At 42.0% G+C, this 18,358-nt stretch overlaps 1 protein-coding gene across 2 annotated transcripts in view; it reads left to right on the forward strand.

The window, feature by feature from the left end:
• The first annotated feature begins 9,063 nt into the window (after positions 1-9,063).
• The window catches only part of LOC143105763 (uncharacterized), a 50,321-nt gene continuing 41,026 nt past the window's right edge, over positions 9,064-18,358 (forward strand). The window contains exon 1 of one of the 2 annotated variants that reach the window (XM_076269871.1): positions 9,064-9,236. The gene's annotated coding sequence lies outside the window, so the exon portion shown is untranslated. The remainder of the gene's footprint in view (positions 9,237-18,358) is intronic. The other variant, XM_076269870.1, reaches the window with a different exon arrangement.

Here is an 18,358-nt window from a genome sequence, read left to right on the forward strand (position 1 = left end):
CAGGAACACAAACAGCTAGGGACGTAACAGGGATCGAATCCTGTCTGCATAAAGAGGCGTGTCGATGACGTATTGATGAGCGTACGTTGCAACCGGCCAACAGCAGCGGCATAAATAACCGGCGCACACCTGATATAAAGTCGATTTCCTCCAGACTGGAATGTTCAAAAATGCTAAAAATGCACCTGAAATGTTCAGAAGGGTTTGAGGATCATGAAAACGTGCCCAAAATTCACATTCTTAACTCTATAGAACCAAGACCTTAGCATATGTGGTAAAATTCTGAGCTATGCCCATAGACTTCAATGGAGCAGGTGCTGCCTCTGCTCTGCATAAAGGGGGATTTTGGCCCCCGCCTCGTGCGATCCGGGTTCCCGGAAGTGGCTCCTGATGAAATATCTTGCTCCGCCTTAACAATCTTTGGCTACACCTCTCGACCTGTAGTAAGTAGTAAGAACCATAGTAGACGACGTAACCCTGATGACGGAACACGCAGAGGACAGATGGATGATGGATCCCATAACATTGCTGTGGGATACCATACCATAGCATTGCTGGAAGCTACAATTGCACATTACTGGACAACGTTATGTGGTACAGTGGAAAGTGAAGTGTTGTGGAGTTAGCCTACAACAGAGCGGCCTGTGGTGAAGTGCTATTATTCGTGAATTTACATGTAGCCTAATGCTAATGTGTCAGCACAGATTCTTTCGAACAACCGTTAAGTTATCTGGTGATAAAGCTTTTGAATGCCAACGGTATTGTTATGTGAGGCTAGCATTGTAATTGTTATAAAAGGATAACATTACACATTGTAGTCATATGTTAAGTGTGTTTGGATGAAGCATCTGCTAATCATACACATAGCTAACGGTATATGGACTCTACAGCCCATGTGGTGAAGTGACTGTGCTGTGGCAGAGACTGTAGCGTGTGTGCTTTACATGAGAGAGGTCAGGGGTTCAAGACTGAGTCGATGGGTGTGAGGTGAGTAGCCTATGCCTGTGGAGTGGGGTTTGTGTTGTATCTTGTCTGATCACAAGGTATGTTTAGCGGGTGTATAAGTTAGGCTACTCTCAGTTATTATATGATCTTGATATTTGAACACATAGCTGAATTATGTTGGTACAATGACATTGGAGAATGCTGCTGTGAAGTTGAGTAGCCTCTCGCTTGGAGAACTTTAAGACCTCTGGGACTTAAGTGAGCATGCAGAGTGCTGTGGTCAGTGTCAAAATGTGACATGATTTTCACTGATTTAACTTGTCCTTCATGGCCCAGGTATGGGTAGGCCTGTCATGGGAGGCGGAAAAATGGTAAGTTGCCTTTGCTTTGTGACCTTTCAATCTGTGTATGTATTTTGATGTCATGGCTCATAGGGAACATGTGTGTGTTTGTGTGTGTGTGTGGGAGGGATCATGGGGAGAAAGTGATGGTGGGAAAGTTAAGTACATTTACCCCCTCACCCCCACCAAACTAAAAGAAATGTAGAAAAACAGGTAATGTGGCAGGGAATTGTGGGGTTTGGGTGTTTAGGGGCCCAACATATGTGCAACTAATTCCCAGTGTGCTTCCAGGCCAGCAGGAATGTGTGCAGCAGCCACTGGAATGACCTCTTCCACCTCCTCCACTAACAGCTCCTCATCAGCCGGCAGTGGGATGTGATCCTGAAGGGCCATGTTGCAGAAGCGCCGCCACCAAAACTACACTGCACGCCTTTGCAGGATGGAGCTTCAGGCCACCAGCGGATTTGCTCACACACCTTTCCACATGCCCAGGGCCCTCTCCACAACAACGCGGGTCCGGCTATGGGCGTTGTTGTACCGCGTCTCTGCCTCGCTGTTGGGCTCCTAGATGGAGCAGTTGACATGCTTGTATTATCATAGGGGGTTGATGGAATAAAGTAGCTCTTGAAATGTCAGTGCACTCAGGGAATATAGACATGCATTTGAACAGTATAGACTTTGCTACTATCTCAGCAGCACCTATTACATTAATACACAGGATTAGATGTTAAAATCCCTTGTGCCAAAATCCAAGGTAAAAACACATTCAGAAGCCCCTGCTCAAGTTTAACTTTAAAAAGCACACTACCCACAAATCCGCCAACAAATGGTCACAAGCACAATGCAAATGGCCTATCCAACAGCAGTAGCCTATATAGTATGCGGCATGTCATTGGGGTTATCAAGTGGGCACCCTCATTCACCGATGTTTCGTTAAGTTAGGCCCACGACACCTCATGAAGGCTTAACAGTGAAACCAGCGTCCTGGAGACACTCCCCTCCATGCTACCACCATATTACCACATTGAAATATCCAATACTCAAAATACTCTTAACCAGCCCAGGCATGGTCTAAGTTGGCTAGGTCGGTCCGTCCCGTTGATGTGGACTGAACCATAAACCATAAAGAACCTTAGCCAAGTACCATCACCCTAGGCACAGCCCATCACAAACACAAAACAAATTAGCCAGTTAGCTTAGCCCATTATCTTAGGCCCCATCCCAAACACAAAACAAATTAGCCAGCAGTTAGCAGTTAGCTTACGCCCCATGCTGCCCCATATTACCACAACAAGCATCCAAATACCCTTAACCAACCTAGGCATGGTTTAAGTTGGCTAGGTCGGTCCGTCCCGTTGATGTGGACTGAACCATAAACCATAAAGAACCTTAGCCAAGTACCATCAACCTAGGCACAGTCCATCACAAACACAAAACAAATGAGCCAGTTAGCTTACCTTAGCTTGCGCCCCAGGAAGGGTAACTTCTCCTTACCCACGACCAAAACAAATGAGCCAGTTAGCTTACCTTAGCTTGCGCCCCAGGAAGGGTAACTTCTCCTTACCCACAACCATTCGCTTGCCCGTTCTGCTGCTAAGGACATGTTACTAACCACCTGCCTTAGACTTCGACCACAAATGCCCAATTCAGACAGCAAGCCAATAGCAGATCTGGCCACAAACCCACGTACACCGATTTCAATAGGCCTTAATCGTGCACTCCAACCTCGCTTAGCTGCCTCCTCTGCTATTTCAGTATATTTAGCTCTCTTCAGCTCATTGGCCACTTCCACTCTGTCTTCCCAAGGAACAGTGAGTTCAATGAAGTAAACTATCTTCTCTGAATCCGACCATAGAATTACGTCAGGACGTAGCTTAGTACTCACTATATGTGGAGGTACCGCCATCTGCTGGCCAAGATCAACCTTCATTTCCCAGCCCGCCCCATTTTTCAACTGGCCGGTTTTGCACCTGGCCTTCGCGGAACAAGGTTTATCCCCCTGACGTACAAAGTTAATTTGCCTTACCCCTTTACTAGCTGCTAATGAATTGACTTCTCTTCTTTTATCCTCTATTGCCGCTGCCACACATTTCAATACCTGGTTATGACGCCACGTATACCGCCCCTGGGTGAGACTTACCTTGCATCCTGATAGGATATGGTGGAGACTGCCCACACACGAGCAAAGTATGCATTTATCATCCTCACCAAACCATTGACTTAAATTCTTGGGAGATGGGAGCACATCATATGTAGCACCTAACATAAATCTGATCTTACTAGCTTCCATGCCCCATAGATCTTTCCATTTAATCTGTCTTTTTTCCACCCCTTCCCAGTTCACCCACTGCCCTTGTTTTGCCTGCGACACTGCCTTAGTACATCTTACAGCCTCCTCCTGTCTATGCATTTCCTCCACTACCATTTTCCTCTTTTCTCCTGCAGAAGCCTTACTCCACAAGGGTTTACTTGCACCCACCCCTAGACCCCCCCGCCCGTGCTGCACATGGCCCATTATATCTCTATGCTTCAATGCTGATTGAGCTTGCTTAACTGCCTGCTCTGGGTTCCACTTCCTCCCTGCATTAACTGAGGGTGCAACTTTCCTCACCACTGGGTCCTTGGACTGAGTAAGAGTCAATTCCAATCTAGCCTTAGCACACTTAAATTCCTCTGTCAGACTAGATATTGGCAACTCTACAATACCCTTCCCATACAAGGCTACACTGCTTAAGCAGCGTGGGACTCCGAGCCATTTTCTGACAAAGGAGTTGATCATTTTTTCCAACCTCTCTACCTTTGACAGAGGAACTTCATAAACTGTCAATGGCCACATTAGCCGAGGCAACAAACCAAACTGCAAACACCACAGCTTGAGCTTACCTGGCAGCCCCGACTTGTCAATTTTTGCAATACCTTGCCTAGTGACCTGTCTCAAGTCTTCAACCTGTGATTTATCACTAAGGCTTGCATCATACCACCTTCCCAGGCTCTTCACTGGTTTCTCCAGAACTGTGGGAATCACCTCCTTATTTATAGCAAACTTCTTATCTGTTACCTTCCCTTTAATAATTGAGAGACTCCTAGACTTACTTGGTTTCACCTTCATTCTGGCCCATTGCAGATTACTATTTAACTTACCCAGCAACCTGTTGGTGCATGGAACGGTTGTCGTCAAGGTTGTCATGTCGTCCATGAAAGCCCGAATCGGGGGGAGGCGTGGCCCTCCCTGCAACTTCTCCCCGCCCACTACCCATTTTGAGGCCCTAATAATGACCTCCATTGCCATTGTAAAAGCAAGTGGGGAGATGGTACATCCGGCCATGATTCCTATCTCAAGTTGTTGCCAACCTGTGGTGTAATCAGCTGTAGTAAAACATAATTGAATATCCAGAAAGTATGCTTTTACTAGGCTTTTAATGCTACCTGGGATTCTGAAATAATCAAAGGCCTCCCACAACAGACTATGCGGCACAGACCCAAAAGCATTAGCCAAATCCAAGAACACAACGTGCAGGTCTCTCTTCTCACGCTTTGCTAATTGAATTTGGTGCCAAATCATGCTGGTATGCTCTAAGCACCCGGAGAAGCCAGGAATTCCAGCTTTTTGCACCGTGGTATCAATTAGTTTATTCCTTTCAAGGTAATTTGTCAGTCTCCGTGCCACCACACTAAAGAAAACCTTCCCTTCAACATTCAGTAGACTAATTGGCCTAAATTGATTAATCTCCACTGCGTCCTTTTCTTTGGGAATAAATATTCCCCCAGCCCTCCGCCAAGCCTTGGGAATACTCTGCTTTTTCCAAACTATCTTCATTAATTGCCATAAAAATCTTAAAACATCTGGTGCACTCTTATACAACCGGTAGGGCACTCCATTAGGTCCCGGGGCTGAAGAGGCCCTTGCACGTTTTATTACTTCTTGCACCTCTTTCCACCTTGGTGGACTATCGTCGCATTGGCTACTTAATTCACCAATAGGTGGGATATCAGCAGGAAGTACCATCTCCCTGAACCTCTCCCTATCTTTGTGCACTCCCTCTAAATACTCCTCAAGCTTCTGCTTAGGTTCCAAAAGACTACCACTCTTCTGCATTACGAATAAAGACTTAACAAACTTAAATGGGTCTTTATAGAATGCTAGTCGGGCTCGTGATTTCTTCTTCCTATTTTTCCTAATATTTTCAGCTCTTCTTAGCACTACTAACCGCTCCCTCACATCTGCCTGTAGACAGTCAATACCTTCCTTCTCATCATCTGTAGCTTTTCTCCACTGCTTCTTAAGCTGCCTCCTCTCCTTGATAAGTTTATCTATCTCCTGCTGGCGCCTAGATTTAACTACCTCATGTAGCCGTTTTGTCCTTCTCTCAATAGTCCCAAATCTTTCCTTACCATAGCTATAAATAATGTCTCCCATTTTCTCTAATTTGCTTTCAGCCGTCCCCTTGAGCTGACCCAGGATACTGACCAAATCACTATTAACATCTTCCCACATTCTACATTCTGCTGCGCCTGGCCATCTAACCCCAGGCCTATGACCATTAATCTTCTCCCTCCTTGGCTGACTGGCCTCTCTCTCTGCCTCAGTGCTAGAACTTACCTCAACAACAGGGGTACTGATGTCCTGCGAACTGTGGGTTTCTTCCTGTCGCTGGACTTCAACCGACTGACTTGATGCACTTCTTAAGAAATAGCTATCAATGCGGGGACCCTGTGTTCCCTCTACCAAGCACTTCTTTTTCCCTTGATGAATTTTCAGGCCCTTTAGACTTGTAACCTTCTGCCAACCACACACACACATCTGCAGCTTTTTCTCAGTTTTCTCTGAACTAGTGGCTTCCACAAACATGTTTTCCTTACTCGTAATCAAATTCGTTCCAGGGTCAGTAACCATGTCTATCACAAGTGAGTGATCTTCCGCCCCTGCTCTCGCTGACTCTAGGGGTATTTTTTCATTATGTCGTACTGTAGCTTAGTAGGGTGCAGCCCATAGCTTAGTGAAGCCTGGGCTACTGCCACAATGAGCTGCTAACCCATTGTAGCCCCGGCGGGGTCTATTCCCTCCTGTCAGCCGTCTTTCCGTGCTGTCACAAGGTCTTTCCCTAGTTGCCTACAGTAACACTGTGTGTGTGTGTGAGTGTGAGTGTGAGTGTGAGTGTGAGTGTGTGTGTGTGTGTGTGTGTGTGTGTGTGTGTGTGTGTGTGTATGTTGGTACAGCTGGCGCGGATCCTTCAACCATTTGAGCATTGAAACATTTGTGCTATGTGAACTGTCATTTTGTGGTTGTGATTCAACACACAACTTCATAACTACAATGGATGAAAAGTAATGGTAAAAAAACTGTATCTGTGCATTTAAAATATCATGAAATACTTGTGTGTGGTAACAGTATTCAATTTTCAGTGTCACAGTGAAAACACATAACAAGGGCAACATTGGAAAAATGCTGCATAAAGGCATGAAAAACTTCCAGTGAAATGAAGGGCAATCATAAAGTAAAGTATTCATTTATATAGCGCTTATTAGAACAGTGAAACCCAAAGCATTTACATAACAACATGTTCAACATTGTTCATATTACATATCCACATTTATTCTGCTCTTACTGTAAGGTAACTGATAAGATACTGCACATATTTATATTTCATTTATATTACTCTAAACCACCTTCTGCAAACCAACTGTATACTACTGTCTACACTGCACTATATTTATTGTCCTGTCTATGCACCACCTGTCTATACTTTATATATCACATTGCACTTTTCTGCCTTTTTGGCACTTCTGGTTAGATGCAAACTGTATTTGGTTGTATTTGTACTTGTGCTCTGCACAATGACAATAAAGTTGAATCTAATCTAACCATGCCAATTTTCATAGAACATAATATACATTTATCCTAAGCCTAGGCTAGTAAGCATATGGTCTCCAATCAGTAGTTAAAACTAGGACTACAGGTTCTAAACGATCATAGGAATATTTAGTGATTGAGCCTATCCAAGATTCCAACACCATTATTAATTGATCATTATCTAGGCTCGAACCTACGACTACAAGATCCGAAATGCAGAGGTCTATCCTTTCATGCCACATTGTCACGCTACAACAAATGAAAATATTGGCCAGTATTTAGCCTATAGGCTATTCGGTGTGTTTCATTAAATGTGTAACTTATTTGTTCACATTTGCTCGGTTGGCGATTTATGTTTCACTGATTAGGTTAATTAGTAGGCTACGTTCAATAGACTGTGACGTTATTATTAAAATTATCATTATTATGCCTATTATTATTAATAGCCTAATATATATATATATATATATATATATATATATATATTAAAAGCATACATAGCCTAGGGCCTATTGAAATTACTGCCTATTGTTGTAATAAGTATTATCATTATTATTATTATTGATATTATAACTGCTGGGCCCAGGAAACGTCATGCAATGTCAAATGTCATTACTTTTACGTGACTTCATGCGTTCGGCTCTAACCGACAGAGCCCGACATTCTCCGAACACATCTGCAACCATTGTAGTCTGAACTATGTTGGTTGAAACCAACATGGTTCAAACTAACAAAGTAGGGGAGACCGGGGCTGGTTGGAACAAGGGCAGGTTGAGACACTGTTGATATCCTACTAGAGGGAGCTGCAACAAAATTCCAACACTAAACTGACGGCCTTATTGAGTAGAGTAAACTCACGTATGTAACTGGTCTCCAGGTCATTGACCCTTTAGGTGAGAACAACTTTTTGATTTTGTAGTGTCAAAACTTAGAATATGCACCTCCCACTAAATACATCCTAGAAGGGTAATAGTTAGGGATATATAAAAAATATTCATTATAATTGATTGCTAGGGGACTCATCTATAATTTAAAATGAAGTTTAAAAACCTGAGGTGACCGATATTAGCAGGCTAACAGCATTGGTGCAAAAAAGTTTGACCTAATGTGGGCGGGGCAGGTTGGCACACTGATTTTGGGGTTGGTTGGCACATACATTCTCTATGGCTATTTTGTGACAAATCTATAAACTTTGTATTTTACACATAAAAACATCATCAATCTTTATTTTAACATTGTTATTGTAATTACTGAACATAGTTTTACATTTGGAAGCATTTCAAACATTTTTAAATATTTGAAGTAAAAAAAAATCGGTAGGGACCAAATTGGTCTTGACGGTGGGCCCTACTGAAGAAAAACACACAGAAAAGAAATCAGCAAAGCCCTACAGGTAGTGATATAGATGAGCACTTCAAACAAAAGCAAAAGGAGTACTGCAAAGGACTATAACATAGGTGTTCCAACCAACCCCGACTACATGTGCCAACCAACCCCGTGCATGGGGCAGGTTGGAACACGTGCACAACACCACTTTAATCATATATAACTCAAAACAAGGGATCGATCATTTGTTGACATTGAATGTATACATTTTGTAGCTGAGATCCCAAGCTTTCAGTTAATCACAATTTGACCATTTCAACGCATTGTAAGACGGAGAAATATAACCGAGAGTGAAAAGTGTTCCAACCAGCCCCGGTCTCCCCTACTATGTAAGTACGACGGTTTTGGGAAACAGTCGTAACTTACATGTTGGTTAGTTGAACGATGCATCGTACCACGTTAGTAAAAAGCTAACCTCGGTAGTTGTACGGGAAACGCACCGTTAGTAGGCTACACCAATCTATGCAAATCCAACTAAGGCAGGTGTCACAGTAAACGCCTCCCAAAAGGTCCACCAGGTACTCCTGGCGAAGTCATATAAAAGTACATGGAACATTACATGCTTTGTTTTTCAACAGTTCAACAGTGTGCGCAGAAAACGCAGAAGCTTTTGGGAATCTTGTGACCCATTTTGGGAATCTTGTGTGACCCACCTTCGTTAATAGTCAAGGGTTATCGTCTTCCAAGTGATATTTGACTGTTGTAATATTTCGGTAAGTCATTAAACCTTATTGTTCATTACTTCATGAATCTAATAGATATTAGGATATGTGGATATCTAGACACTACCTGCTGAGCTGTGATAAGCTAAAATGTGTTGTTACAAATGTTTTTTTTTATAATAGAACGACATTGTTGAAGATATAAAATAAAAATATGAAGATAACGAATTGTTATGACTAGGCTTCATGCTGCAGCTGCCTAGTTGGCTGATGCACGAAGTTCTGTCCGCAGAAAGCGAACGCTGTGCCTTCAAATACGTTTTTACTTCATCAGCTAAACAACCTGTGACAACATTAAAATGAATAAAACGTTTAGCGATCATGAAATAGGCCTAATGCAATACATGGTAAGATGATGTCAACAACCATCTTCTTAAAAGTGTCTGTCATCTGTTTACATTTTAACTCTCTCCGTGAAAAGCACTATACAAATCGACAGTAGCCTACCTCCGACACCGACAGACGCACATAACCGCGCAACAGAATACTGTCAGGGACGTTGGAAATATTTTCTGAGAGGTGGGGCGGATGATATTGGCGGGGGGTCCGGATGTTTCTCCCCCGAAAAAAAAATCTGACGGCTAAAATACTAAAAACACCATTTAAACGCAGTTTTCGGAGGGACAGAAACAGAAATACCAGAGAAAGCAGCGCCCGTATTCTGTCTGACTCAAGTGAATGATCATCTATAGCAACAGCATGCTGTGTGTTCACTCCAGCGAGAGTGAAATAAATGTTTAAAAAAGCGATATCACCATAGGCTATTTCCTACGGCATTTACCTCTGTCATTATTTAAACGTTTAACTTACAACAGCCTTAGGCTACTTCGAGAAGACTATCTAGGTGTGACCCATGTCTGTATCATGGGCTATATTTGTGAGGGAATGTAAAAGACAGATTAGACAGAGCTAGCTACACTCAAATTCAAAATAAATTTCTAAAGCCTACCTCAGTAGAGCATAAAGCATCGCAAAGGCTTTTTCGAGTGACTGTCTCGGATAATTAATAATATTTTTTTGTCCCGGTTTTTGGTATTAACTTCTGATTATAGTTTAATTTCTACTAGTTTCAAACTGTTTTGTCCTTGGTTGCGTTTATCGTAGACCTACAGCAAATCCCGTGTAGCCTACTTGCACAGACATAAAAGGCATTCATTTTGTTGATTGGCAGCAAAAATAGAGTTCACATTATTACCCAGCAACTGCCGCGCAACTACAGACCCAGGCCCCACTTTGTAGTTACACGCGCTGTCCCAGTTGCTTTGTAGACTAATATAAAAAGGAACAGCAGCAGGGAAGTCCAAAGCGAGTGCGTGTGTCTGTGTCAACAAGTGCATCAGGGCAAATATAGGTAAGAAACTATGAAATGTTTCAACATTGTATTCACCATGCGCATCACGCACAAGGGCACCAAGGGACAGAGGGGGTACCAAAATGTAGCCAATTAATAGCTTTACTGCTAACTGCTTTTCTCTATTCGAGAATGTTTACGATGTCAAAATGCACCAACTTCGTGTTGCAAGTGTGACAGCATAACAGCAGGCGGCGCTAAAAAGATTCAGAGCCGAAAAGATTAATCAAAGGATTCGCCAATGGAATGAAATGTCATTTCCGCACTTCTCTGATTAAGCAATAAAGAAAATATACATGTAAGGGACTGTACGATATTTAGCGGGGGGGGGGGAGGGCCGGTCGCCAGACGATCGGGTTAAAAATGTTCTGCCTGGCCCTCCCCCCTGGTCAATTTTTTTTTTCCAGGGGCCTCCCCCGGCTCAAAAAAATTCTCCTAGGCCCTCCCCCCTACATGAATCAAATAAAACTGGTAAAAAAAAATGACGTTTACAAGGTTAAAACGGCCAGCAAATGTCATAAGCACACATACACACACACGGGGCTACAAACCAGTGTTGCGCGGGTTTGGTCACAAGCGGCCCGCGGTCGCCCGATATTTTAATCAACCCGACCGCAACTCGGACCGCGAATATTAATTAGGACAAAATTATACCCGACCCGCGATCCGACCCGCTTATTTACAAAATGTGTGCTTTTGGTTATAGCCTGCATGCAGTAGTCCATTTCTGTAAAACAAACTAATTTATTTGCGAAACTTTATGCAGTAGAACTACACGCAGGCACGCAGGACATAATGTTTGCGCAGGAGAGAGAATGAGAATAAGAGCGCAAGCACGCACGCAACCACCAAGGATTAGAACACTAGGATAAGATTTGGCCATGGACATACTTCTTTCGAAAATAGAAATGGGGAGGCAAGGTAGGCAAGAGAGATACATTGCTGGTCAAAACGTTGGCGTAAGAACTGGTTTAAAATGCTGAATGAAGCACAAAGCTTTACTAAAGCACATCCACTGTTTAAAGTCAGAAACACAACGAACTAAGGTAACTTTTATGCATGCGCGAACATATACATACCGGTAGATATGGCTGTCTGTGCCATAAGATTTATTCCTGCAGGCTGCCCGTTTCGGCTGTCATACTTTTAAATGGCTTCGCAAGAAGTAGGCCTACATAGACCATAACTTGTAGCCTACTACTGTCATCTTCTTTAAGAACTTTTCCCAATATTTCCCATAGCCTATATCGCTTTTCCTGAAGGGGTGTCTTTATTATTTTAACTCGCGTCTTCAGCTTCTTTACTGTTGACTTACTGTATTGATGCTTTACTGTATTGATGCTAGCCTTCTCGTGATATTTTAAGTAGGCCTATTTGTAGAAAATATATATTTAAATATAGCCGCAAGCGGCAATGGCGGGCCCGAGCACCTGCGGGCCGCAACCCATGACATTTCAGAATCCAACAAAGCACCGACGTGGTGCATTTGTAAAATGTACATATTTGATGTGTGTGTTATTTGTTTTTGCATGTTATTTTCTGGCACATTTACTTGCTTGGCCAGGTTGGGCAATATGCAAGGCAGGCCCATTGTGTGTCATCATAATCATAATATATATTAACCTGAGAAATTTCAGATTATTCATTTTAAGCAAAGAACATTTTTGATACACTTTTTGGCCAGATGGTGGCGCTATATTAGGCATGTGAATTACACATGTGAATATCATCACAATAATGATATCCAATATTTTGTAAAGTTTCAGATCAACCAATAAAGGCATTACCAATTTCTGGCACATTTTCCTGCTTGGCCAGGTGGTGGCGCTATGCCAGGCAGGCCCATAGGGTGTCTGGATATCATCATAATTATAATATCTATTAACCTGAGAAGTTTCAGACCATTCATTCAAAGCATAGAGCATTTCTGGCATATTTCCTGTTTGGCCAGATGGTGGCGCTATGCTAGGCATGTGAATTATATGTGTGAATATCATCACAATAATGATATCCAATATTTTATAAAGTTTCAGATCAATCACTTAAGGCATTGTCCATTTCTGGCACATTTCCTACTTGGCCAGGTGGTGGCGCTATGTCAGGCAGGCCCATTGGGTGTCTGGATATCATCATAATCATAATATCTATTAACCTGAGAAGTTTCAGACCATTCATTCAATGCACTGTGATTATATGACACATTTCCAGTTTATATGGTGAGATATTAAAATCATGACATATTACAACATATCAAAAATCCCTTCGCAATTTAACATCAGCAACATCTTGGCATAATGTTAGCCAAATTTCACATGAATCCGGCAAACCGTCTAGGAGGAGTATGTTAAAATTGATCGATCATGTAACATCAATGTAATTGCCATTCTTTCTGTTGCCAGATGGTGGCGCTATGCCAAATATACATTATGGGCATGTGAATATCATCACTACCATGGTATTCAAAGACCTGTGAAATTTAAAACATTTCAAGCCATGCATGGTGAATTAAGACACATTTATTGTTAACGTGGAAGGGTATTAAAATTCATAGTTTCGCCATTTCGTCAAATTACAACATATCAAAAAAAGCTTCACAATTTAGAATCAGAAGCATATTGGCATCATGTATACCAACTTTCACATGAATCGGATCAATCGTCTAGGAGGAGTACATTAAAATTGATCATGTCCACAATGCACAAAATCCCAATTACCTCACTTCCTGTGGGCGTGGCTAATGGCATGTTAATACAAAAGTTGATTGTTTTTGGGAGTTACACACACCCACCAAATTTGGTGTGTGTATCTAAAACTATATTCCAACCACAAGTCACAGTGACATAAGGGGGCGCTATGGAGTTCCTGGGCCAAGCCCAGTGCCAAGGCTTTTCCCCTGTGTATTCATGGTACCTCTTGACGTGTGTGCCAAATTTCATGCGTTTTCACCGATGGGAAGAACGTCTTCTGGCATCACAATTCATCACATTTTAGTCCGCACAAAATCCCAAATACCTCACTTCCTGTTGGGCGTGGCTAATGCATTGTACATACGAAAGTTGTTCATCTTGGGGAGATACACACACCTACTGAATTTGATGCGTCTAGCTGAAAGTATGTGCCAACCACTGCCTCAATCACCTAAGGGGGCGCTACTGAGTCCCTGGGCCACGCCCAGGGCCAAGCTCTTGTACCTAACTGCTTTGCGTGACACCTGATATGTGTGCCAAATTTCAAGAGTTTTCGACCATGTTAACCACCTCAAAAAAGGAAAACGCTCTGAGACAAAGTTAATATAATAATAATAATAATAAATATAGCCGCAAGCGGCAATGGCGGGCCCGAGCACCTGCGGGCCGCAACCCATGACATTTCAAAATCCAACAAAGCACCGACGTGGTGCATTTGTAAAATGTACATATTTGATGTGTGTGTTATTTGTTTTTGCATGTTATTTTCTGGCACATTTACTTGCTTGGCCAGGTGGGGCAATATGCAAGGCAGGCCCATTGTGTGTCATCATAATCATAATATATATTAACCTGAGAAATTTCAGATTATTCATTTTAAGCAAAGAACATTTTTGATACACTTTTTGGCCAGATGGTGGCGCTATATTAGGCATGTGAATTACACATGTGAATATCATCACAATAATGATATCCAATATTTTGTAAAGTTTCAGATCAACCAATAAAGGCATTACCAATTTCTGGCACATTTTCCTGCTTGGCCAGGTGGTGGCGCTATGCCAGGCAGGCCCATAGGGTGTCTGGATATCATCATAATTATAATATCTATTAACCTGAGAAGTTTCAGACCATTCATTCAAAGCATAGAGCATTTCTGGCATATTTCCTGTTTGGCCAGATGGTGGCGCTATGCTAGGCATGTGAATTATATGTGTGAATATCATCACAATAATGATATCCAATATTTTATAAAGTTTCAGATCAATCACTTAAGGCATTGTCCATTTCTGGCACATTTCCTACTTGGCCAGGTGGTGGCGCTATGTCAGGCAGGCCCATTGGGTGTCTGGATATCATCATAATCACAATATCTATTAACCTGAGAAGTTTCAGACCATTCATTCAATGCACTGTGATTATATGACACATTTCCAGTTTATATGGTGAGATATTAAAATCATGACATATTACAACATATCAAAAATCCCTTCGCAATTTAACATCAGCAACATCTTGGCATAATGTTAGCCAAATTTCACATGAATCCGACAAACCGTCTAGGAGGAGTATGTTAAAATTGATCATGTAACATCAATGTAATTGCCATTCTTTCTGTTGCCAGGTGGTGGCGCTATGCCAAGTATACATTATGGGCATGTGAATATCATCACTACCATGGTATTCAAAGACCTGTGAAATTTAAAACATTTCAAGCCATGCATGGTGAAGTAAGACACAATTATTGTTAACGTGGAAGGGTATTAAAATTCATAGTGTCGCCATTTCGTCAAATTACAACATATCAAAAAAAGCTTCACAATTTAGAATCAGAAGCATATTGGCATCATGTATACCAACTTTCACATGAATCGGATCAATCGTCTAGGAGGAGTACGTTAAAATTGATCATGTCCACAATGCACAAAATCCCAATTACCTCACTTCCTGTGGGCGAGGCTAATGGCATGTTAATACAAAAGTTGATTGTTTTTGGGAGTTACACACACCCACCAAATTTGGTGTGTGTATCTAAAACTATATGCCAACCACAAGTCACAGTGACATAAGGGGGCGCTATGGAGTTCCTGGGCCAAGCCCAGTGCCAAGGCTTTTCCCCTGTGTATTCATAGTACCTCTTGACGTGTGTGCCAAATTTCATGCATTTTCACCGATGGGAAGAACGTCTTCTGGCATCACAATTCATCACATTTTAGTCCGCACAAAATCCCAAATACCTCACTTCCTGTTGGGCGTGGCTAATGCATTGTACATACGAAAGTTGTTCATCTTGGGGAGATACACACACCTACCGAATTTGATGCGTCTAGCTGAAAGTATGTGCCAACCACTGCCTCAATCACCTAAGGGGGCGCTACTGAGTCCCTGGGCCACGCCCAGGGCCAAGCTTTTGTACCTAACTGCTTTGCGTGACACCTGATATGTGTGCCAAATTTCAAGAGTTTTCGACCATGTTAACCACCTCAAAAAAGGAAAACGCTCTGAGACAAAGTTAATATAATAATAATAATAATAATAATAATAATAATAATAATAATCCTTACAAAAACAATAGGGCCTTGCGCCCTTCGGTGCTCGGGCCCTAATAATAATAATCCTTACAAAAACAATAGGGCCTTGCGCCCTTCGGTGCTCGGGCCCTAAATATAGCCGCAAGCGGCAATGGCGGGCCCGAGCACCTGCGGGCCGCAACCCGTGACATGTCGGAATCCAACAAAGCACCGACGTGGTGCGTTTGTGAAATGTACATATTTGATGCGTGTGATACTTGTTTTTGTATTTTATTTTCTGCCACATGTACTTGCTTGGCCAGGTGGGGGCGCAATGCAAGGCAGGCCCATTGGGTGTCATCATAATCATAATATATATTAACCTGAGAAATTTCAGACCATTCATTTTAAGCAAAGAACATTTCTGATACACTTTTTGGTTGACCAGATGGTGGCGCTATGTTAGGCATGAAAATTATACATGTGAATATCATCACAATAATGATATCCAAAATGTTTGTAAACGTTCAGATCAATCACTTAAGTCATTGTCCATTTTCTGGCACATTTCCTGCTTGACCAGGTGGTGGCGCTATGCCAGACAGGCCCATTGGGTGTCTGGATATCATCATAATCATAATATCTATTAACCTGAGAAGTTTCAGACCATTTATTCAAAGCATAGAGCATTTCTGGCACATTTCCTGCTTGGCCAGATGGTGGCGCTATGCTAGGCCTGTGAATTACGCATGTGAATATCATCACAATAATGATATCCAATATTGTATAAAGTTTCAGATCAATCACTTAAGGCATTTTCCATTTCTGGCACATTTCCTGCTTGGCCAGGTGGTGGCGCTATGCCAGGCAGGCCCATTGGGTGTCTGGATATCATCATAATCATAATATCTATTAACCTGAGAAGTTTCAGACCATTCATTCAATGCACTGTGATTTATGACACATTTACTGTTTATGTGGTGAGATATTAAAATCATATCAAATATATTACAACATTCAAAAATCCATTCACAATTTAACATCAGCGACATCTTGGCATAATGTTTGCCAAATTTCAAATGAATCTAGCAAACCGTCTAGGAGGAGTATGTTCAAATTGATCATGTGACATCAGTATAATTGTCATTCTTTCTGTTGCCAGTTGGTGGCGCTATGCCAAACATGCATTATGGGCATGTGAATATTATCATTAACATGGTCTTCAATGACCTGTGAAATTTAAAAAATTTCAAGCCATGCATGGTGAATTATGACACATTTATTGTTTATGTGGAAGGGTATTAAAATTAAGAATTTTGTCATTTCGTCAAATTACAACATATCGAAAAAAACCTTCACAATTTATAATCAGGAACATCTCGGCATCATGTATACCAACTTTGACATGAATCGGATCAACCGTCTAGGAGGAGTACGTTAAAATTGATCATGTCCACAACGCACAAAATCTCAATTACCTCACTTCCTGTGGGTGTGGCTAATGGCATGTTAATACAAAAGTTGTTTGTTTTTGGGAGTTACATACACCCACCAAATTTGGTGTGTGTATCTAAAACTATATGCCAACCACAAGTCACTGTGACGTAAGGGGGCGCTATGGAGTTCCTGGGCAACGCCCGGTGCCAAGCTTTTATCCCTGTCTATTCACTGTACCACTTGATGTGTGTGCTAAATTTCATGCGTTTTCGATTATGTTAACCACCTCAAAATATTTGCCAACCACGGGATCGATCAGTCACCTAAGGGGGCGCTAGCGAGTCCCTGGGCCACGCCCGGGGTCAAGCTCTTGTACCTAACTGCGATGCATGACACCTGACGTGTGTGCCAAATTTCAAGAGGTTTCGACCATGTTAACCACCTCTAAAACAGGAAAGCAAAAAAGTGGAATAACAATAATAATAATAATAATAATAATAATAATAATAATCCTTACAAAAACAATAGGGCCTTGCGCCCTTCGGTGCTCGGGCCCTAATAATAATAATCCTTACAAAAACAATAGGGCCTTGCGCCCTTCGGGTGCTCGGGCCCTAAATATAGCCGCAAGCGGCAATGGCGGGCCCGAGCACCTGCGGGCCGCAACCCGTGACATTTCAGAATCCAACAAAGCACCGACGTGGTGCATTTGTAAAATGTACATATTTGATGTGTGTGCTATTTGTTTTTGCATGTTATTTTCTGGCACATTTACTTGCTTGGCCAGGTGGGGGCGCAATGCAAGGCAGGCCCATTGTGTGTCATCATAATCATAATATATATTAACCTGAGAAATTTCAGATCATTCATTTTAAGCAAAGAACATGTCTGATACACTTTTTGGCCAGATGGCGGCGCTATATAAGGCATGTGAATTACACATGTGAATATCATCACAATAATGATATCCTATATTTTTTAAAGTTTCAGATCAAAAAATAAAGGCATTACCAATTTCTGGCACATTTTCCTGCTTGGCCAGGTGGTGGCGCTATGCCAGGCAGGCCCATAGGGTCTCTGGATATTATCATAATTATAATATCTATTAACCTGAGAAGTTTCAGACCA

This window comes from Alosa pseudoharengus, unplaced genomic scaffold (genome assembly GCF_046254945.1).
Source record: "Alosa pseudoharengus isolate Yale_2024_CS ecotype anadromous, Long Island Sound unplaced genomic scaffold, YU_APseudo_1.1 YU_APseudo_1.1_scf_6, whole genome shotgun sequence".
NCBI classification, from domain to species: Eukaryota; Metazoa; Chordata; class Actinopteri; order Clupeiformes; family Clupeidae; genus Alosa; species Alosa pseudoharengus.